The sequence below is a fragment of the Vidua chalybeata genome, chromosome 6 (genome assembly GCF_026979565.1).
Source record: "Vidua chalybeata isolate OUT-0048 chromosome 6, bVidCha1 merged haplotype, whole genome shotgun sequence".
NCBI classification, from domain to species: domain Eukaryota; kingdom Metazoa; phylum Chordata; class Aves; order Passeriformes; family Viduidae; genus Vidua; species Vidua chalybeata.
The window spans coordinates 10,118,528-10,141,292 of record NC_071535.1 but is presented as its reverse complement, the minus strand read 5'-3'; the positions used below and the strand labels follow the sequence as shown (position 1 = coordinate 10,141,292).

The following is a 22,765-nucleotide window of genomic DNA, read 5'->3' as shown; positions in this document are numbered from 1 at the left end:
TCACAACAGATGCACAGAGCTGCAGGGCTTTTAACATGTGTTTTATAGATTACAAGGTTGAGCAATGAAGGGTTAAGGTTTGCCAAAGGTATCTGGAGCAGAGCCCAGAGGACAAATTGAACTTGATGAGAATGCAGGGAAAGTTAAGTAAAGCCAGAAGCAGTGGGACTTAAATAATTCAGGATACAACTTTGGATGTAGAGTGAAGAATGGAGTATGAACTTCCACTATATTTTGCCTATGTACTTCCTAGCTTTCCTCTATGAAAGCATCTCATATGTGAAGTAAGAATTAAATCAAACAGGACTGGAGGGAGGAACATGACATGAAATGGAGAAGGGTTGATGCAAGGATGTTCAGCAAAGTAATTGGCAAGTTATTCAGGAGGGGCCTACAAGCTGCACCCATCCTGCCTTGATACATGCAACACATGGGAAATGTTTAATTGGCACAACCAGCCTGTGTGCAACCCACCTCCCCTTCCCATCTGTGGAGGAAGAGCACAGTCACATGGTTGGGGTGTCAGTCACACGTACATCATCTTTCTCACAAGACACATCAGGAGTTTTTGCAGAGATAAAAATAAGAACAGTAAAGAGAAACATTTGTGAAGCAAATAAAAAGTGAAATAGAGAACTGTCCAGAGTAGCAAGTGTAGGGTTCAGAAGGGACAAGAATTCAGGGGAGGGGAGAGTGGAAAGCACCTAGCCCAGAAACTGATGAAAAACAAGAGCCTGTGGGATTGGAGGGGCAGAGAAGATCCAGGCCTGGACCCAGAGATAACTTCAAGGTTACCTGCAGGCGTCCCTCTCTCCAATCCCTTCCTACTGCTTGGCCTCTTCAGCAAATTCCCTGCCACATCCTCAGCACCAGCCTTCTCCACCATTTCCTTCCCACCAACCACAGTCTTCAGCAATTTGCCTGCCAAGGTTTTCAATTTCTCTTTCCTTTTTGCCTCCTGCTTCTTTCTCTCCTCATGTGTGGCCTTGGGCAGTATTCTTGCATTTTCCCCAGCCATTTTCTCCCCCTTCTTGTTGCCTCCTCCCACAAAGGCTGCCCAGGAATGCTTTCTCTTCTGCATGATCCAAGCAGATTCAGGTGCTTTCTGTCCAACTGGGAATACTATCAGAAGAAAACATGAGAAATAGTTCTATGCAAAGTAATCTTAGTGTCTATCTCCCAGAGAAGTTCTCTCTTCTTCTGACTTTTTTTTTTTTTTCTGTGCAGCTACAGGCTTCAGCTGCCTTTGAAAAAGTCTAACCTGGTTCCTGTCTGTGCCAAGTGAGGACACTTTTATAGGCTTCCAGCCCGCTTATGTAATCCTTCCCTCTTCTGGGTAAATAATGTCAAAAACCTCATACATAATCTAACCACAAGCACTGGGGGAAAGCCAGGGGAATTTTTGGGATTTTCTAAACTATTAAAATATCCCTGCACTGCCAGTTATCTTGATGACAATCCTATCAGTATATGGGAGTTGATTAGTAACAACTTTATGAAACACACATCCTTTTCCACCCACCCTGCATGACCAGGCTGCACCTGGTTTTCCTTTGGCAGGGAGATCACGTCTGGGTTTGGAGCCAAGTTTTCCCTCACCTCCCAGCAAGCCTAGTGCTAGCCACCAGGGATTTAAAGGCCCAGAGAATGGGTGTTGGTTTCCATGTTTTAATAACACTATTCAGAGGAGATAAGAGCAATCTCAGCCTTCTGGAATGTACAATATTCCAGCAACTATGTACATGATTATGTATTATTTTAAATTTACCATATATGTGTGTGTGTGTGTATGTGTGTGTCCATACATGTATGCACACATGGATCAGTTCACCAGCCAATATCCACAGTGAAGAAAAAGGAGGTGTATGTCTGCTTAGCACAAGGTCCATATTGGGCTGCTAAAGGTTCTGACCATAAACCACAGAAAAAATTCCTCCACAGAAAGTATCCTTTAAATCCAGGAGCTTGCATTTAAGATAGATTTTTTTAAGTCCCTACACTGCTGTGACAACTTGGAGAGGAGTTGAAATGCTGTCTTTACCACGCCCTTCTTGCAAGAGAATTACAAACTGGGCTTAATTCTCCATTCCATTATTATAATGATTAAATCAAAAACTTGAGGATTTTCATCAGCTGAGGACAGTTTGTATTAATCATTACAAGCTGTACTGATTCAAAACCATACACTATGCAACAAAGATTTCAGGAGTATGAATTTAAGGGGTGATTTTTCCACACACCATCTAGACTCTTTCAAATATGTTAATTCATATTTCTGGCTTTAATGCCTGCAGTTTCTTCCAAGATTTTCTACATTTTCATGATAATAAAATTCCACTAGTTTCCTACTTGGAAACCAAGTAAATGTTATGTTGTTCTGGTTCTTTTATCAGTGCTTAATTCCACCAGCATGTTATCACAAAGCTGTTTGATTCATTAGTAACAATAGGGAGAGGAGGAAATAAATACATTTCATTTGGAAAGAGAAACAGAAATTCCAGCAGTGGTCACACATTTGAGCTGCTGCCAGTAGGAAATACTGAGGTTGCAAAATACAGTGTTTTCCCAGCTTGTGAATAAAGTTGAAAATTGAGAGGCTTTATACACATTTCGTTTTGACCTTGAATGTAATCAGCTGAAGTTAAAATGTTTCATTTGGAATGTTATAGCTGCACAGTATATGAATACAAGATGGAGTAAGAGGGTCAGTACTGAGAGAAGCATTCCAGGCATGCTGAAACCCTTCAGCAATATTTTCCCATGAAAATTCCAACACAATATGTTTATGTTTCACTTCATCAGCATTTTTCCAAGCCTGTCTCTAACAAAATCCAATTTCCCTGGACTTTTCTGTGGAAGGAAATTAGATGTCAAAGTGCCAGTCCTGAAGGCAAGACTCTCTGCAGTACATAGATTTTGAACACACAGTTGCAGATTGTGCCCTAAACTGTGGCAGCATGATGTGTGGGAATTGCTGTGCTTTCCCAGAAAGCCTCTTTCAAGGGAATACAATACAAGCCTGTGGAAAGCAGGGAGTGACTGCAGAGATGGACTGACATCCTGAGGCTAGGACCAACTCTTATTCCATGGACCACTTGACCCACTCAGTCAAGAGAATGTCAGGCACTCCCCAGGATGAGAGTGCACAGTCTGAGCACTGCAGCTCCAACAACCCACATGGCTCCTGTGTCCTGCCTTCCCCTCGCTCACAAACCAGGGCAGGCAGAGGCAGAGGAGCCCATGGTCCCCAGCAGCAGGCAGCCAGGAGCACCCTGCAAAGGGACAGCAGGATGGGGATGGTCAGACTGACCAAGGGTGCTGAGCCCAGCAGCAGCAGGAAGTGATGCCTCAGCATCCATTGTCAGCCACTCTGCACCCCTGCCCACAACTGCTTTGGGGTGGAGGATGTTGTCCCTGAGGGGAATGCACTCTTGCAGGAGGGGACATGCCACAAAGGAGCTGTCCAGAGGCCACCAGCAGCCTGCTTTTCTGGGCCTGTGTGCTTTAACAGCACATGCAGGGTGTACAGACCTCTCCCCTCTGTCTCTAATGCTGTATTACTGCTCAGGCTAAAATTCTGCAGTTAAAACAAGGGGATGATTTGAGTCTCTAGGAACATCATCTACCACAGGGTTCCCATGCATGCTGTTATGCCAAGACAGGCAAAGCTCACAGGGAAGCTGCACCTTCACATAGAAGGAGCACCTTCACATAGTTGAGACCAAACTAGAACAGAGGTTCTTCACTAAGAGTTTACATAATGCAAAGAGGGTTGTTTGCTGTCCAAAACCATTGGTTTAGGCAAAGGAACTGGTGCACAGCCACGTTTTGTCTGCTCCTTCCATGGGCTCCTGAGCTGCTCACCCAAGGGGAGTCATTCCAAGGAAAGAAGGGCAATAGAAAACCACAAGGACACAGGACCAAGAACAAGGACAATTCTGCTTCTGAACAAACTCCTTTGTCAGGTGTACAAATGACTTTCTTCTTCCTCCAAAGCCACTTCTTGGAAGCCAGCCCTCTCCTTCTTCCTGGTGTTTCAATGCCTCCATTTATCCACAGTGGGATGTTCCTAGTAGGGTAATTCTCCCTGCCATGACCCTTGCTATGCTTACTGTGAAAGAGAAGTAATTTGTCTCCTAGGAACATCCCCAGCATTCAGGAGTTTCCTTCATTTCCTGGAGCTCCTAGAAAAGTCCACAGCCTCCCCACATCACTGAGACTCTGTCTTCATATCTCAGAAAAACTGTAACTCCTTTGTCTCTGGGATTTTCCATTAAACAACTGAATATCTTGGAAAGTTTTTTATATTGTTTCCCTGTTGACTTAACTCTTTATCTTGTTATTTCCCGATTCTTCTGCCTCTATAGATAAAATCTCTTCATAACAAGTGGATTGTGTGTCTGACTTGAACAATAGGTGCTTGGTCTTGATGCTAATTGTATGAAGTCAGACTCTTAGCACTACAAATTAAATTGCTTTGCAAGAGTCCAATTACATTAATATTCCAATTCCAGCAGTGCAGTGATGCCCCTGCTTGCTTTGCAGGGACATTACATGAACACAGTCAGGCATAGACAATGGAAACTTTGTGTTCAGTAGCATCTGTTATATAAAGTACACTTGGTCCTAAGAGGCAGGCGGATTGCAGTATCTGGAGAGGTTGTTCACCTCCTTCTTTTGTTTCCAGAACATGCTGGTACTTTCCACTGCTTTGAACCAAGGCATGAAACATGGCAGAAAGGAATATTAATTGATGATAAAACATGCAGAGTATGGCACAGAGAGTTGTTGGCTTCCTAGGATATAAATGCATGCCAAACCACTCTGTGAAGCTATATTGCAGTCAGATAATGTGTTCCTCCACTCACACACAGCACCTTTGATTTCATCAGCAATCAAAGAAGAGCAAGTCTCTATTCCAAGCAAGGTAGTTTTTTTTTTTTGGAGAGAGACAAAACCAACAAACCAACAAAGAAACAAAACAAAAGTACCTTCCCCTCACGTTTGACATTGCAGCTGGTGTTGCCATCGCAGTTGTATGCAAGAGGTGACTTTGCCTATTGTGCACAGTCAGATGTTTATCATTCTGTGAGAAGCATACATTAATTCTTATTTCCTAAAGATAACTCCACTTCCTAAGGAAACAAGACAACACAGCCAAAGGTTGCGTGTATCTCTGTATCCATGTGATCCCCTGCCCTAATGCACAAGAGTGGATTTTAAGTCAGTTTTAACCAGTTTTAAAGCCAGTTTTAACCAAACTGAGAGAAGGTGACTCACACAAAATAGTACATCCTTACACACTTCATAAACATACACATCTGAGGAGAGGATAGACCTTCAGTGCCCCTGCTAAGGAAGAGAACACAGCATGAACTCAGCCTTTATTTCATATCAGAGGCTCCACCCGGCAGCACAGTCTGAAGGTACACAAACACAATTTCCTTGCCTCTGGTACTCACCAAATCCCCTGTACTCTCCAGATAACCTGTGTGCATGTGCAAACAAAGCAGCAGGAACATTTAATACAGGCAGCCTCTCCATCTATAGCAACAGATGAAACAAAGTTGCTACCCTAAAGTGATACCCAGCCCAGGCTGCCACCTCTCACCGCCTGAGATCTGTGCTACCCGAACATGCCACCAATTTTAGAGGAAAAGGGAAAGAAGCTTCTTCCATTCTCTTCCTGAGTGTGTTTGCTTGAGTAGCTTTTCTCTGCTCAGCCACTGATTTGTATCCCATTTTGGAAGAGTTAATCTGAAACTTCTGTCCTACTCTGGATTTGCCTGAGACTGGAGGAATTTGGTTTACGAGGAGAGGACAGGCAGATGGATTGACAGAGATGCTGCATGGTCCCAGCACTTTCAGCAACCACACTAAAGTTCAAAGAATAAGTTCCCCAAAGAATTGGATACTGCTCCTTCCCTGCCCTGAACACTGAAACATAATATTCATTAAAATGATATAAAATTTTGCACTGCCGCTGTTTTTCCTCTCATTGTGAGGACCCCATTTCGAACTGACCTCAATTTTCACTTAATTAATAACCTACTTTGCTGTTCCTTTAGAACATTTTTAGCTAATTCCTGGGGATTTTGCCTAATTCTGTTTTTTCCTTTCAGAATGAAACAAGCATTGCTTTAAGGAAGATGCTTCCTTTTTTGACAAAAATGGCAATAGTAGTAATAATAAATAAAACACACAATCCCCAAAATTGTAAAGAACTGTAGACAGCCAAGCAATAGAAGTGTTTGATGTGGCCCTAAAAATCCTTGCATTGAGAATATCTTAATCCACATAGTAAGAGAAGACTGAAACAATACTTTTTGGAGTAGCAACTTAGTCTTCAGCAAAGTTTTCTGCCACATAAAACATCACAGCACTGCAGGCTGCCAGTCTGGTCATGTCGAAGAGCAGTCACCCAACAGCTTGGTTTCTAATCTTATGAGTTATCTGAAGTTATCCAAGGAAAGCTCCAAGGGCAGCTTTGCCAAAGGAAATCTACAACTTAAATGCTGCTTCCTCTTTCCTAGGAATGGAAAGAGCTTTTTAAAAAAATTAATCATGGATATTTTTTGCTAGTGTGATTACCTCAACTACTACCATTTCAAAATGATCCATGATTTATATCCAGAGAGGGTTTTTGGGAAAGTTTGTATTATGAATATTCCATCCACATTTGGACAGACAAGTCTAAAATTTTGAGTCTCTTCATTTGCCTTAGATCAACAAGATTCCTCTGTGCATTTTTACATCGATTCTTTCCAGCACTAAAAACTTTAGGTTCAACTTCAGAGGAGACTTCCTACACACATCTGTACCCATAGCCCTACAGAGAGCAGCATATGCAGAGATTCGGGACTGAAAATCCACATTATATAATTTGCATGCTTTTTCTGCTGCCACAAGAGGCCAGTGATTGTGTAAATTCCAGTCTTCAGTGTTTCACCCCCAGTGCACTGACATGGCTCCACAGGCATATCTGCCAAACACCATCTGGAGGCTAAAAATCATATCTACTGATCAGCTGCCAGGACACCCCAAGACTTCTGACAGGAGCCAGACACGTTTCAATATTGACAAAATATCAAAACTCAACTGTTTCTCCCCTCAACATTCACTGCAAGTGTGTCTGGCTACAAACCAGGGCAGGAATGCCCCATGCACTTGCGCTGACACAGGAGCTATTGTATGGGGTGTATTGATATATTAATACATTTAAATAAATATATATTCTTATATTACCACATTGACATGTAAATATGTAATGTAGTAATATATCAATATAATAAATACATTTATTAGTATGGGGTGGGGTATATTAACAACACTACTCAGGGCCCTCATCCTCATGGCTGAAGAGGTTATTTAGGAGAGGAGGTAGAAGAAAAGAGATCAGCTTTGGTATAGACACTTAATCTTCAGAAAAGCTCAGCATAAAGTGTCTCCTGTTGTCACTTCTGAACAACCTGAGCAAGAACTCCATTCCTACCCCACAGTGAACAGCAATCTGGTTTAGCCACTAGCCCTGGTAAAGCTCAGCTCATCCAAGATGCCAAATCACACTGTTAAAAGGTCCGTTTTGAAAGATTTTAGCAATCTTAGTACTGGAGCTTGCTAGCTACAGTGAGGGACTTGCTGCAGCAAGAGACACCCAAAAGGGTCCTAGGAGAGAGCCAATCATCCTCTGAAACTACTTCAGAAAAATACCCTGGGGAGGAACTCTTCATGAGCACAAAGAGAAGCATTAAATTTTTATTAGCATCAGTTCAGGCTGAATAAAGCAGGCTTCCCAAATACATGGTGATAAAACATTTACACTACATCACTGGGTTTTCTTCTGAAACCAGAAAAGCATTTAGAAGATAAATGGCACTAGAAAATTCAGCACTGTTTCATGATGTGGAAGCTGCCTGAGCGTCTTCAACATTTTCAGACCCATTCCTGTCTTACAGAAATGAAAGAAATACCAAGAAAACAAGAGATGGGCAAGACCTGGGGAGGGAGGCCTCAGGAACAGGCAAGGTAAAGGGAAGGGAAGAGTATTTGTAATGCATGCATCTGCTGTCAGTATCAGGATGTATCTCATCTTTCCAAGGCCTCCCACGTCTCAGCAGAGTAGAGGCAGTGCTATATAAAGATCCAGAGACACTACCCCAGCTCCCAAGAGCTGCACAGCACCAACTGCCAGCACACTGGCACTGTTCCCCTGCCGCCTCCTTCACAGCCACTCCGCCGCCTTCATGGCTCACAGAAAGATTCTCCCTGCAAAGGAAGAAGATGAGGTCCTCGAGGAACCAAAATTAGGTGACTTGGAAGGATGTTTCTAAATTATTGAGCAAATTAAAAAAGGAATGGCTATTTTTTCCCCATCATGAGCAAGCACGTTATCTGCACTGTTAGGATCTTAGATCTCCTGCACGTGTTATTTACTGGTTGTCAAGAGCCAAGACCCATTCTTGAAAATGAATTAAAAAAGAGCATTAAGGCCACATTGCAACAAAGGATTTAAGTAACTGACAATTTCCTTTTGTTTCAAATTCAGCCTCTTAACTGTGCACATCTGTTTAGTGAGCAGGAGGTAGTGGTGCAGAGTTTGTACATTCCATGACTACATGACAACAAATGCCTTGGAGTCAAAAACCTCTGAAAATCACAGAAACTGCAAACCAAGTTAACAGAGCTGATCTTGACAAAGCACAGAATTGCTGGATTTTCAGGCAGCTGCCTTGGAGCTTGTCTGTTTGAATAAATGGGTCAATAATGATATTTTCTGCACAAAGTTTTAATGTGGAGCTTCCAAGCCCAATAATGGTTGTATGTTCACTGAGGACTCCTTGGCTGTTACCCCATCTTCACAGTTCAGTATACCTTACACATGTGGGCAAAAGATGTAAAATGGCAGCAAAAATATAAGCTTTCATGCTCAAAACCTGTTTCACATCAGGAAAAAGATGTCTGCACTGGTTTTGTTGATGAGGACAAGAAGATGAACTGGGCACTCCCTATCCCTTGTTCCTATTAACCTTAACATTGGTAACAATTTAGTCTACACAAAAGCAAGGCCAAAGAGCTGTTAAATATCTTCTGAATAAAAATGTCTGTGGATCATACTTCGTACTAGTGGGACCTGAGTCCTTCATGTCTGCAACTGCCTTCCCCCACCCTCTGCATATGTAAATAAAATGGAGAAAAAGTGTATTAACATTTTCTTTCCTCTTCCTTCCTAGTCCCAAGGAGCCATAACACCCAGATCAATCAAGAACTCCAAGCTGAACTGCAATTTTATATAAAATATATAATACAATAGATCTTCTATGGTGCAACTAGTTCCAAGAAGAAGCAGATGCACCTTGTGATTAATTTATTCTAACATTTTTGAAAGGAAGAGATGGGGAGAGATATTGATATATATGGCAGGTACTGACTGATATTTAAAACCTTTGGCATTACCATATGCTCCTGGAAATAACTTCCAGTGCTATTAGTTGCTGTCATTGATGACAGCATGTAAATGACTGTCTAATCTGCATATACAATTAAATAATTAGATGCCATATGTAACAGCAGTTATTTATAGGTGTGAAATCAGAGAAAAAGTTCAGACTTCATTTTTATAATATATGTTCTTACAAATCAGATCCTCTTGACCATAGATAAAGGTCTTCATTACTGAAGGCCCTATCTTAGGTTAAAAAACGATTAAAAATCACAATTAATACCTCACAGTAATAATTTTCCCCTATGATGCATTGATTCAGTAATGCTTGCATCAAGCCTGCTGGCAGGATGTTATAGCTACTGTCCACAAAATGCCTGTCAGCTTCTGGAGCACACTGTGAACAAAACAAGCCAGGGAAAAACCCATCCAATTGAAGGTCTGGCCACTGCATTCAATGAAGGCTTGATCTATTCTTATGAGCAGCTGACCTAGATTCTCTGCTTGAATGAGAGCATTTCCCAGCATCAAGGCTGCTCAGAGTCAGAAATTCATGTATCACTTATCATGAGAGATGGGAAAAATAAGGAAGAGGATATGATCTTAAGGGACAGCGATGGCATCCATTTGCCATAAAAACTTTATTAATATCCCCACAGAACACTCCCTGACACACTTCTGCTCTCATTTCAAAGTCTGGAAAGGGCTACAGCCCTCCTTGCAGCACATGTGACAGGCCACGGCTCGTGGAGAGGCTGAGATGTGCCAAGGCTGTGGAGGACAGGAGCGCACAGCAGGGCGGCCAGCTTGCTGCTCCCGAGCCTCCAGCTCCTGCCGGCAGCCGGGCTGCGCTGGACCGGGGACTGCTGGTTCACAGCACGCCAGGAGGAAACGATCCAGAGGGGGCTGCTGAGCCCACACTGCCAGGCGGTGCTGGGATCCAGCTGCACACTCAGCACATCCATCACCCCTGGGAAACTAGGGAGGCCTCAATAAGGCAGTGCCATGTCCTGCTGGTGAGCCACGCAGGACACTTCTCCTTCTGCCAGCTCTCCAACACAGGGGAAGCGTGTCCTCTGGCACTCAATAATGTCAAGATAATGCTCAGGGAGCAGGAAGATGGGTCAGCCCTGGGGAAAGGACCTTTTCATCCAGCCTTTGCTGCTGATCCACTTTGCCCTCATCTCCCTGAGATCTCTCAGGCCACTCCACATACCCATCTCAGTAATCTTGCATATTAACCAATAATACTCAAAAGATCAGTGATCTTCTAAGGTGATTTCCAGGAAATCCAAGGGTGTCCATCACTGTGAGGGATGCTGCCTTGATACCAGCCCTTGCTGGCAGCTGTCACTGTTGTCACCGATGCTGAGCTGCCCACAGGGAACAGTTCCAGGTCCAGGCCAGGTCTTGAACAATATCCACTCAGAAGGGACAAGAAGGAGCTGGCACACAGGGATGACTCTCTCATATGCCCCAAGGTACAGCTCCTGCCCTAGGGCTATGCTGCAGTCCTGGCCACAGGGACAAGGACAGGGACACAGACTGAGTCTGTGGGGTGGGCAGGAGCTGGGCAGTCAAGGGCCATTTCCTTCAACACCAAAATGTTTCAATCTGTGCCACAGACAAAGACAGAAAGCAAAACTCACATACACAAATTCAGGTCCACAGATCACAGAGACATCCTGCCCATTCTCCAGACATGAACATCCCAGACTGAGGCTGCAGAAGGGGATTTCTGCTTATGTGAACCTTCACTGGCTGTACCACATGGGTGCAACTTACACATCCATCCCACACAGAAGGCAAGTGACCGCTGTGGGCCATGCTGCCAGTGAGCATTTCCTGAGCCCCTCCCCTCTGAAACCTCCAGAGGGGCCACCAAGAATCACAGAATTGTGGAATATGCTGACTTGGAAGGGACCCACAAGGATCATCCTCCAAGGAGTCCAGCTTCTGGCCCTGCACAGGAAATCCCCAAGAGTCACACCATGTGCCCGAGAGTATTGTCCAAAGCAGAGACTATAAGAGCTGTTTGACAACCTCTCAATTCAGATCTGGTTCAGCAAATGCAAATAATCTGTCAGGCAATGGGTTTTCCTCACCAATTTTTTTTCTTTTTTTTTTGCACGTGGGCAACCTGCAAACTAGGTCAGTGTTATTCCTACCAAAACACTTGCTAAGGGTGTTATTTTTAGAAAAGCATGTGATTGTCTGACTTTTATTTATGAGCACACAGAAAGATCTACTGTATATTTTCTTGTCTGTCTTGTTTGGGGTAGTTTGGTTTTTTAGTTCTATGAGTAGGGTGCTGAGATCTTGGGCCTCTTTTCAAAAGGCAAATTCAGACTACTGAGAGACCATGCAGGCTGCATGCCTTGGCGGTCAGTGAAACAAACACAGGCAGCAATGAGCAAATGAAACCAGACAAGAGCACAGAGAGAATATGAAAAAGCAAGATAGTGACACAGGTAGAAAGGAATGAGGATATGGAGCAGAAAAGATGTCGGGGGTTATGGAAGATGGAGAATCAGGCAGAGCTGAATGGATAATAGGAAACACATATCTTCACAACTCCTGAAAGGGTATACCCAAGATCTCAGCAACCATACAAAAGTCAGCAGGAGAGCCCAATTCAGTGAACAGAAAACCTGTCCAGAGATTCAAGTTTATTTTCTGAGAGCTTTTCTTACCTCCTTGGCACAAATGAAACAAGTCAAAACCAAAATCCTGCAACAGCTTTTCATTCAGCAGACTAGTGGTCACAACCCTGACAGATATCCATCAGACAAACAAGGCATGGGAGAGGGCCTCTATAGCCAGGACCTTCTGTGTCCAGTTCTCTACTTGCCTGGCTTTCACCTGGCCTGTATGGGGAATCCAGAGTTTTTGCCCAGTGCTTAAGTCACCAGACTATTCAAGTTCTGGGGAAGTGAGTCCTTCCACTAGCTGCATGGCCAGTGTGAAGAAGTGTACATCTCTGTGGATAAACTAAATTGCTTCTATAAGCAGAAAGAAGACATAGGAATAGGCAATGTCCTTCCTCTCAAATGAATGCAGATATCTGAAATAGGCCAGTCAAGCAGCACACCAGCACTGCCTCATTCTCTTCAGCAGCAGCAGAAGGAATTCAGAGTGAGTAGCTCAGGCACTGATATGCATATATCAGCATAGATGAACCACAGCCTGAATTTCCAGAAATTAACCACAATAAAGAATGTCAGGAACCCATCTCCAGGCCCACAGATCTTTTGACTTTCCACTCCCATGAAAAAAACAGATGTATATGATCTGTGAGGGCACGGGGTCAGCTGCATGGCTGATGGCTCATGGCCACGATGTGCTGCAGATTGTGCAATGGAACCAGCAAAGGTTGCTTGCTAGAGCGAGTCACCTCAGCAGGAGGGAAATTCCACATAGAATCCTCTTTGCCAGCCTCCCCAGAACACCATCACCAGCCCAGAGCTTCTGCACAGCTGGGAAACACCTCTGCTTCTTGGTTTCAAAGCTGCACAAAGAACATCAGAATGTGCTGCTGAGAGGATGAAAGCAGGGGGACAATCTTTTTCTGCCACAGAAAAAGGCAAGAGGTTGAGCTGGCTGTGAGAGTCTGGTGTTTGCTGACACCTTTTCTGCCTCTGTCTCTTGCCCAAGAGCTGCTACCCCAGAATAAGGGGGTCTCAAGTGCCTCTTTGGCAATCCATCAACACATTGCAGACACTAAAATTCATTAAAGTTACTTTCATCTGTCCTTTGAAATTCATCTCAAGCCTGAAGCTCCCATCCCAAGCATCTTGTCTCCCTCAGGTGTCAGCTGGTACCATCCAGGTACCTGCAAAAGGAAACAAGAACTTCAAAAGAACCAACACAGGCAAAGACAACTGAAGCAGATCCAGCTCACCTTCCAAACCCTAAATAACATTTATTTCTCCAGCAAGACCATGCTGCCACTGTGCATCAGGTACAGCCTGCAGATGGAGTTACACAAACTACATCTTCCACTTGGGGCAGGCAACAGCAAGTTCTCCTGCAAACAGATGGGCAGGGAAAGGACAGGCCCTGTTACACATGGCATAGCATGGGAGCTCAGCTCTGGGTCTAAGACACAGAGAGGAAGAATGATGCTCAGGGGTGTTTTAAGAACATGGGGCATATTCTGAAAGCTGGAATAGCCTGGCTGATACAAGCTGGCTGGAGGCTTAGCCATGCTTCACTACCTCATCACCTAACATTGATATGCCACATGTTTCTAATATTGCTCCTAGGGAAACCACTGGTCTGGGACAAACATTATGAAGACAGCTTCTTACATCCCAAATTTTCCAATTTTTTTTTTCCATCCCTCATATAATACTCACATGACTTATGCCATCTATAACCTGCAACAGCTCGCATGTGATGTTGCACTGAATTTTCTGTAACCATATTTTGGGGGGGATCGTTAATCCACATATACTTAATCAGTCACTGACACATTCATTCTCTATCTTATTATCTTGTCTTGAACAAGAACTGAAAGCAGCAATTATTCACTGCACTCATTAGCAGCAAAAACAGATTTCCAGCCATGTCAGTTACACTCCTGAAATTACGCAGTTGGTGGTTGGTGCCAGAGTCCCATTTAGCTCAAGAGCCTTTTGTAACAACAAACAATAGCTTCTTCTTCATTTCTCTGGCTTCCCTTAAGAGGAAGAACTCATGTTACAAAGGAAGGGCTACATAATCATGTTTTACTAGCTCAAGGTACACAAGACTTTCATGAGTATCTTAGAAATTTCAGTATTCACAACACCCATGAAAGTTATGAGTAGCCCAAAGGAAAACAGTCTGTTCTTGGTAATAGAAGAAGTACTAATGAGTGCAGGACAATAGTCACAGGCCAACAAAAAGCAGAAGGAAAGGTGCAATGGGAGCTGGGTTATCAGCTGTGCTGAACAGGAGAGCTGGTGCAGGCCTGCTTTGTATCCCACCAGCACCATGCATGATGTCTCTGAAGATCACAGAGCCACCCCAGAAGCTGAAGGTGTTGCAGAGGTGAGAAATGCCACTCCTCTATTCCCGCTAAACAGAAAACACCAGTCATCTCCTCCTCTTACCAAAATGATGTTCCCCTCACTCTACCTTTCCTCATGAGAATGTTCATGTGTCATTCCAATACAAGGCTGCTGGGAGAGCAAGTTCAAAATCACATCAGACTCATTCTTTAAATATCCGTTTTTCCTTTCTGTTTTATTCTTTTACAAGCATGAAATGAAGACGTGTCTTCCTCAGAGAGGGTAATTATTTATTAAGAATGGCCTGCCAGCACCATGAATTTTACATGACAGAAGCTCCATCCCAGAACATATTTAAACCTCTCCTCGTTAGTCATCAGAACTCTGATCCTTCAGCCAGAAGATGTGGCACATGCCACCAGGAGTCCTGGTACAGGGTCTGACTAATGTTGTTAACAGACCCATTCCTTCTCCCTACTGACCACCCCTGAAACACAGCCTGCCCTGAAGCATTGCCTTGGAGGAGACAGATCTGCTGCATCAGCTCCTGCCTGCAATGTGTTCCACTGAAATGCACCCCTACACAGGCTGTTTGGAATACACAGATGTGAGCAGAGATTTGGCAGGTCTAGCAGAGCATCCTATCTGCTGCAAGGCCTCTGGAGGTCACAGATAAGCAAACCCAGGCAAAGGCAATGCTGGGGGCATAGATATACAAGCAAAACAAGACAGGCAGCAGATCAGGCATGTCTTCCCTCCATTCTGCACTAGATGATTTTGCACCTAGTGCAGAACTTGGTTGATGACTGTGGAGTCATACCTGGCAATGAGTGTCCAGAAAGCCCAGATTTTACAGTAAACTAAATGTATTCAATTCTCAATTGGCTATGGAAGATTAGCTAGGTTAGGGATTAACCAGACACTCTCTCCCCATAGCAACCACAGCTACAACACCACGGCACACACATGGAACATGAGCCCCTGGGCTGTGCCCCACTTTCATCCCAGTAGGTTAAAACTGCCCCACTCAGGACAGAAACTGACAGGTTTCCTACAGTCCTTTCACCTGTAGGTAAAAGATAAAACCTGAATAAGTTCTTATCCCCTAAATACCACATAGCCTATACAAGCCAGGATCTGTTTTATCTAGGTTACCCCATCCCACATTTTCTTCAATGGCTGAAAGCTGATGATATTTACATGAACCAGACAACATTAAAACAAGAACACACCACGTAGCCTGCAAAAGCTGTTCCAAGCATTAGGCAGCTGGTGTGCTGACACCGTTGCCTATGTGCTGAGTAATGATGTCTCACTATTTCTTTGTGCTCCCTTACCCATCTCTTTCCATCTGTTTTTCCTTGGCATCCATTCGGATCATATGCTGCTCAAAACAGGGCTTTCTGTTAGCACCCAGGAGATAATCTGTGAGAGGGCACTGCAAAAATCAGTCTGATTGATTCATGTGAGTAATTAGTGAACTGGAGCCAATGCTGTACAAGGATGTGTATGAATGGGTTAAGCATGGTGTGTCTGGATGGAAAACGTGACTCATAAGTGTTACTAACGTTATTCTTTCTCATGTCCATAAACCTAAGTAAGAAATGGGAGAAATGGAGTGGGTAGAAAAAGACAGCAGGCTGGCGGGCAACTATCTCTGAAATACAACTGCACTGAGTTACGGGTACATAGATCAGATGCTGAGAAGAGCAGAGCATTTGCTACTCCTACACACAGCCCCATTTCTTCTCTTACAGCTATTAACTTCTCATGCTTCTCCGTTTTGTTTTTACTTCATCTTTCACATACACAGCCCAAGACTTGGATCTTATCTTCACGTATCCCAGTGACTTCCTGGCATGTCATGTGCATGCACAGCTACACCCACACATTGAGGCATCTCTTTCTCTGCCTTCTGTACACGATGATAGTGCAACTACACCAGTCACCAGGACAACAGTCACAGCGCGTCAAACTGATAAGAAGTTACTTGGTTGGGTTCATGCTCTGAAAGAGCAAGACAGGGGCAATAAATGTAATACACAGCAGTGAACTGCAAATGACATTTGATTTTCCCCTTAGGGAGCTGAAATGGGAACAAACATGAGAGTGACAAAGAAAGAAGAGAGTCTGAAGAGGCTTGCTGTTTAATTTTTAAAGCTCTTTAGTTAATGGGAAATGGGAATTTTCCTGTGTAAGACACAGGAAATTCAGATATGGGGCTTATCTCAGCCTTCTCGTAAAAAGGTAGAGGTTTTGAGCCCACACAGTCCCAAATTTCCAAAAGCGACCAAAGCTACTGTCATGCCAACGGGTTCAGAGGTTGTCACTTCCAGACACTAAAGTATGGGGCAACTAAAAGAAATAAGCATTTACTTTGCTAGAATTGCCTTTCACTAATAGCAGCCAGGACTGCTATAGGACTCTGCTACCTCACCCAACAAGTCTCTTGGCTGGATCTGAACCCACTGCAGGAGCAGGAAGCTATTTGTTCCTGCAAAACAGCACCACCAAACAGTGCCAAGCTGCATACAGATACAGGACCTGCCATTCAAGAAAACTATTTTGCCAAACACACATTTGGTAGTTATGGAAGTCAAGATATACATCCAAACTTTTGAATGCTGTCAAAGCTCATGGAAGCACAGAACTGGTATCTCTCACATTCAATCTAACAACTTCAAGGTCCACAGTCTGACCATTTTGTCAGTGCAGAAATAGATACGAAAGACAGTCTGAAAAGAAAACCAGTTGTAACTTGAAGTGAAGTCTATTTTATCTTGTTATCTATAGCCTATGGCAGGAGTAATTTATCAAAGTGGTAAAGCCTTGTCACAACAAAAAGGAACTGCACATATCCAGGTGAAGTACAAGAACTTTGGTAAGACTACCTCTCTAAAACTGATAAGAAACACTCTCCTGTCTCTTTGAGAGACACACATGGACACAGCAGGGCTTCAACCGAAGCAAGACTTGCATTAGCTGTGTTTAAAATAAGGTCTGAAAATCCAGGTCACACTGGTCAAACTGTAATCTAAATGGGAAGAGGGAAGCAATACAAATACTGGCAAGACAACACTGGTGATAAAGGGGTAGGTGTTGGTTAAAGGTCTCCTTGCCACCTTTGCTCCTCACTCCTTCCTAAACACAGATGAAGAACTTAAGTATCTGTATCCTGTCTCTCACCTGGTGGCCCAGCATTCAGACACCCTCTCCATCCCCTAGACTGTATATAAGGGAGAGAGGAACTTCAGTCCAGCTGCACAAATATCTCTGTTTTGCCTGGGGATGAGATACGCACATTCAAGGCCTTTCTAAGCACAACAAACCAATGCCAAGAAACAGAGGAATGTCATCAAGGTCATATAGTTTGGTTTCTTGCATTTGTTTTGCATCTCACTCAAAATGGGCATGCTTAATGCAGGGAGACAAAGAGGCCTTTCTCAGCAAGCAACGTGGCGTGTGCTCCTGGGTCACCTCAGGCGGCTGTCTGTCTGCCGGGTGCCCTTTACCCTGTTTAGATTGTAGCTGCATCCTTTTAGTATCAAGATGTGGATACTTAACGCATGCTCACCTTTGCCCTTAGCCACACACTGTTTCTGCTAAACTAATGCTTTTCTTGGCAAGCTAGCCAGGCAAGTCAGAGTTCAGCTTGCATCCCGATCAGCTGAAGCACAGATGACTGGCTCTGGGAAATGCTGCAGCGGCCGGCCAAAATGAACTGAAGTCGTTTACAAGGAGTTGCAAATTACCCTGTGTTGGTACTCAGCCAGTTTGATTCTGGCCCATGACAGGGCATCCAGCCACAGCCAAAGGACAAATCAAAATAAACAAACCAGAAATTTCTTCTAGGGACATATTATGAAGAGGTTTTCAAGGCAGGATTTAAGAACAGAATACTGTCTGTCCATGCCATAGCAGCATGGACAGCACAATGACAGGCCCTCTAAAAAGCTTTAAGTGCAGTCAGTGCCAGTGGGAAATGGACAAGATAAAATACACAGAACACAAGACATATACAGTTTTTCACATCTCTGGCACAGCTCTCCCATGCAAGCAATGCATGAGCTTTCAAAAGTGGTCAGAGCAAATGGCTGAAGTTTAGCTGGTCCTGAGTACAAGCTTAAGACTCTGTGGTTTATTTAATATTTTTATGTACTCATTGAGAAGCAGTCATCAGTTATCAGTTATGAAAGAGATTGCTGTGGGAAACCCATGACTACTAACTCTCCTTTGATTCACGTGTTCTCATTAGCAGGTCTTTGGAAGAATATATTTGCACAGCCTTTTGTGCAACAGCCCTGTACAGAGTCCACAGATGTAGACAGACAGACCTCCCCAATACCCATAATGTCTCCCAAAGGTCTCTCAGGAGGTACACTGAGATAGGTTAGAATCAGTATGGGAAACACAACACTTTGCAGATCTGGAGCATGATAGGTAAACAGGCGAAAATCAGGTGAATCTGCCACAACCCAAAGTCAGCTACAGAGCTGCCTTTAAGACCTTTGCTAGGGCAGAAGAAGTCCTGAGTGGCTCACTCTGTAGCAGGTTTGTGCTGACTCTCAAGCAACTTGGCCAGCAGGCTGAGACTTGGCAGCCCACCACTACTTTTCCTGATTCCCTGCTGCTCAGGATGTGAGTGAGCTGTGAGCAATCTGCCTGCACACATCCCAGCATATGCCTCCTGAGCACCAGAGTTAGAACAGAGCTGGACAAGGTGCAGGGGATAAGCTGTTCACCCTCCTGCCCATCCACATGTTTTTCAGGGTGCAGAACTCAGTAGCTCAGGACTCTCTGCAAAGGAACTCAGTGGGATTCCATCACATCTGTGAGAGAAGAAATTTCAGGCTTCATCTGTATGACTCAGCTGTTTACTGTAAGTCTCTGAGGGAGCAGCAGTGGCACTGAGATTCACAATTCATTGTCTATAAAATAAAAAGAAGTTTTATCAACTGTCTACTAGTAAACATCCTTCAGAGCACATAGATCTACACAGAGACTTACCATCAAAGCAGATAGACTAAACTATCAAAACCACTTGTACCAGTACTTCTTGTCTCAGTGCACCAGGGGAAATAAAAAAAACCAAAAAAACAAGCAGGGAAAGTAAAGGCTTTCTTTAGCCACATTAGGTTCAACCAATCAAAAGAACTGGATATCTGATTACAAAAAGTAACCTTTTATAAGCATATGTCCTTGAAGACAGAAATATTATATCCATAATCAGGGGTAAGTGCACAAAGCCGGTACCAGGAAAGATGCCTCAGAAGTGAAGTCTCTGAGTTAAACCAGCACATTATCCACTGGTATAAAATGCTGCATCCCCAGAGACTTGAATGAGCTCACATGTATTTACACATGACCTTCAAGATCCCACCTGCATCCACACACCCTTCCTAACTCGAGACTATTCATCCATCATCTGGTCATCCATTAATCTGTCAAATGTCTCAGCTGGTTTCAGCTGGGGTAGAGTTAATTTTCTTCACAAGGGCTAGTACAAGGATACGTTTTAGATGTGCAAACAATCAGAAATGAGAGGATTGTGTATTTATTACACATTTCTGAATAAGTCATGCCAAATATCTAGGACAAACAATACATTAAGCCCTAAAGAACCCTTTGAAAGCTTTTTGTCTGCTGGAGGCAACAATGAAAAAGTAACATGATAGAAAGGGAAGAGTAAATCATTCATGAGAATTATTAAAAACTAACTGTGGGTGAGATGCAGCAAGCAACACTGAAAACAGCCAGAATATTTTTTGAGTATCTCATTTTTTAGACATTGGAGTGGTTGTGATGAACTCTAGGAAGTCCTACTTTGTGTCTTTTATTGCAAAGAAGACACAGAAGATACAAAATCCATAGAGAACTGTACAAGAAGTTGCAGTTTATTCAGTTGTCGCATGTCTACATCAGGCATTGAAGCCAAAATGCTACTGAACTTGAAATTACTTGTGCAAATAAGGCTTAAGAAAAAGGCATCTTAAGGACACTGGTGAAATAAGTATAAATTAGACTAAGTGCCAAATAATGCTTTATACATGTGATTTCACATGCACACAATCATTTTGGAATCCTAAAATCAAGTTCTGAAAGAATTACAATGTCAAAATGTTCATAGCTACCAGATAATGTAATTCAGTTGTGGGTGCCACAGTTTCCCAAATGAGTGTGGAGCCACAAAACATGTTATCATTAGCATTTATTTTAGATCCCTTCAACTCTATGAAAAGGCCTGTTTCAGGAAAGCTTGTATCCTAAGACTATCCCAAGTAAAAAGCTCAAAAACAACCACTAAGATTGGTTAAGATTTTTTTCTTCAAATAACCCCCTTGAGCTTCAAGGGAAAATTCACCCTACATTATGCTTTTGAGCCTGCACTGGCCCAACTCTGTGTCTTAAGACTTTTGAAAAACTGATTTTGGAAACAACTCAATGCAGTAAAATCCTTCTAAAAATGTTTTCCCTTCCGTGTCTCCTGAGTCATTCTCAAAAACAGAAGCCTACATTAGGTCAATAAAATCATGCTAGACTTTACAGTCAACACCATGTTTGACCTGGATTCATATACAAGGATATTTTTAGCCTCATTTCTTAAACAACCAAGATTTATGCAATGGTGGTGAGTGTGTTTGTGTGTCACTATGCACCTGTTTGTGTCTTCAGCACCATTTACCTGTTCCTGAACCCCCTGCATAATTCCAAACACACTGACATTCACAGGTAGAGACATTATTAGAGCTCCAAGTCAGCTTTTATTAGGTGTCCAAGAATCCCCACCGGCCAAAACCAGACTTAATTTATTACAGCACTATTTGAAAACATGGAAAACATGTGTTATTAGCTGTTTTAATATTGCTACTAGTCTGTGTAATACCCTAAGCATGCATAACACTTGGCATATGCAAACCATAGGACAAAGATTTTGCCTCTATTTTCCTATTTAAGTACCACTCCCCCTGCTTTGTTTTGTAGTTTGGCAAACAATTTATTTTAGTAATATAAATATTTGAGCTGCAAACCACCAAAGCATTCAAAGCCTTTGGCACTGCATGGCAGTCCTGTATTATTTGCTTCATTACAAAAGGTAATCCTTGTGTTTTTATTAAAAAGCTGGCACCAGCTGTAATCAAGCTGCTGGTGCAGCTTGGTATTAAACATACCAAACAAGTAGTAAATTCTCAGCCATTATGTACAAATTCAACATTATCTTCTAGGACCTGTAATTCCCTGAAAAATACCTTCAATGTCACAAGAGAGGCAACCCTTAGGAATTTAAAATCAGATTTAGTAGGAAAAAAATATTTTCTGTGATGTGTCTGCCTGTTTCCAAATGCACAGCACCAGCCAAGCAGCACCTTCAAAGGTTTTGTTTCGGAGAACATAAAATTTTCCTTTGCCTTCAAAACTGGCTTTTCCTTTCTTTTCAGTCCAAGCATCTGGGATGCCTTATCCTCTTCCTAGAGCTGCCAGCAGAAGCACAAACTTAATTCCTACGTGGGCCTCAGTACTGACTCCAAAAGCTTAGCTCTCCCAGCAAAGCCCTTGTATTGTTCTACAGCAAAGAAACTCCTCCATGCTCAGATGGGCAGAAGAAATGAGCAAAACTTGCTGCACTCAGCAGTGCAGACCCCTAGGAACAAGATCAGCAGCCACATTTTGGCTCACAAGAGATGGGCTGTGAGAGCACTTAAGATCTCCAGGGTGTCCCCAGTCTGGGAGGAGGTTTGGAGATAGGCTCTCAATACCAGGGGCTACCACATTTTCCCTTAGGAAAAGTAAAAAGCCAAAGGTAACTCTAAGTACCCATTACTCTTTTCTACTACTCAGAATTAAATCAGCTGGGAAATCTATAGTGATCATCACAGTACTGGTTGCCAGACCATCAGAAGCCAAAGAAAAAGGATGAAGGGGGATTAATCTGTGGAGGTGTTGGCAAAGCACGACAGCTGCAGAGGGCCTGAGCAATTTCTTTAACAAAACAGAAGTGCAGATTGTTAAAGTGGCACTGGAAGAGAGATTTAACTTACCACACAGGCAGATCTTGATATCTGAAGCTTGACTATGACAAGCAGCAGGGAAATGTAAATGCAGTGGTTACTAATGGGCATTATGAACAGGCAGGTAGCTTTGACAGCATGTTCTCAGCTGGAAGCTGTACTCCCAGGGACTCTTATCTTCCACATCCACTTCTTTCAGCAACCATATAAATGTAGCAGGCAGATTTGCCAACCACAACGTGCAACTGCTGGATAATGGTAGTGGTTGCCAGTTAGGCCCATAGCCAAAGCTGCTACCTAGACAAACTGAGAAAACCAGGCTTCCC

At 43.2% G+C, this 22,765-nt stretch overlaps 1 protein-coding gene across 1 annotated transcript in view; it reads right to left on the bottom strand.

Annotated features, from left to right (window-relative positions):
• Window positions 1–22,532, bottom strand: part of LOC128789212 (uncharacterized) — a 34,860-nt gene extending 12,328 nt beyond the window's left edge. Inside the window, exon 1 of the mRNA XM_053944885.1 lies at window positions 22,470–22,532. The gene's annotated coding sequence lies outside the window, so the exon portion shown is untranslated. The remainder of the gene's footprint in view (window positions 1–22,469) is intronic.
• Window positions 22,533–22,765: the final 233 nt, after the last annotated feature.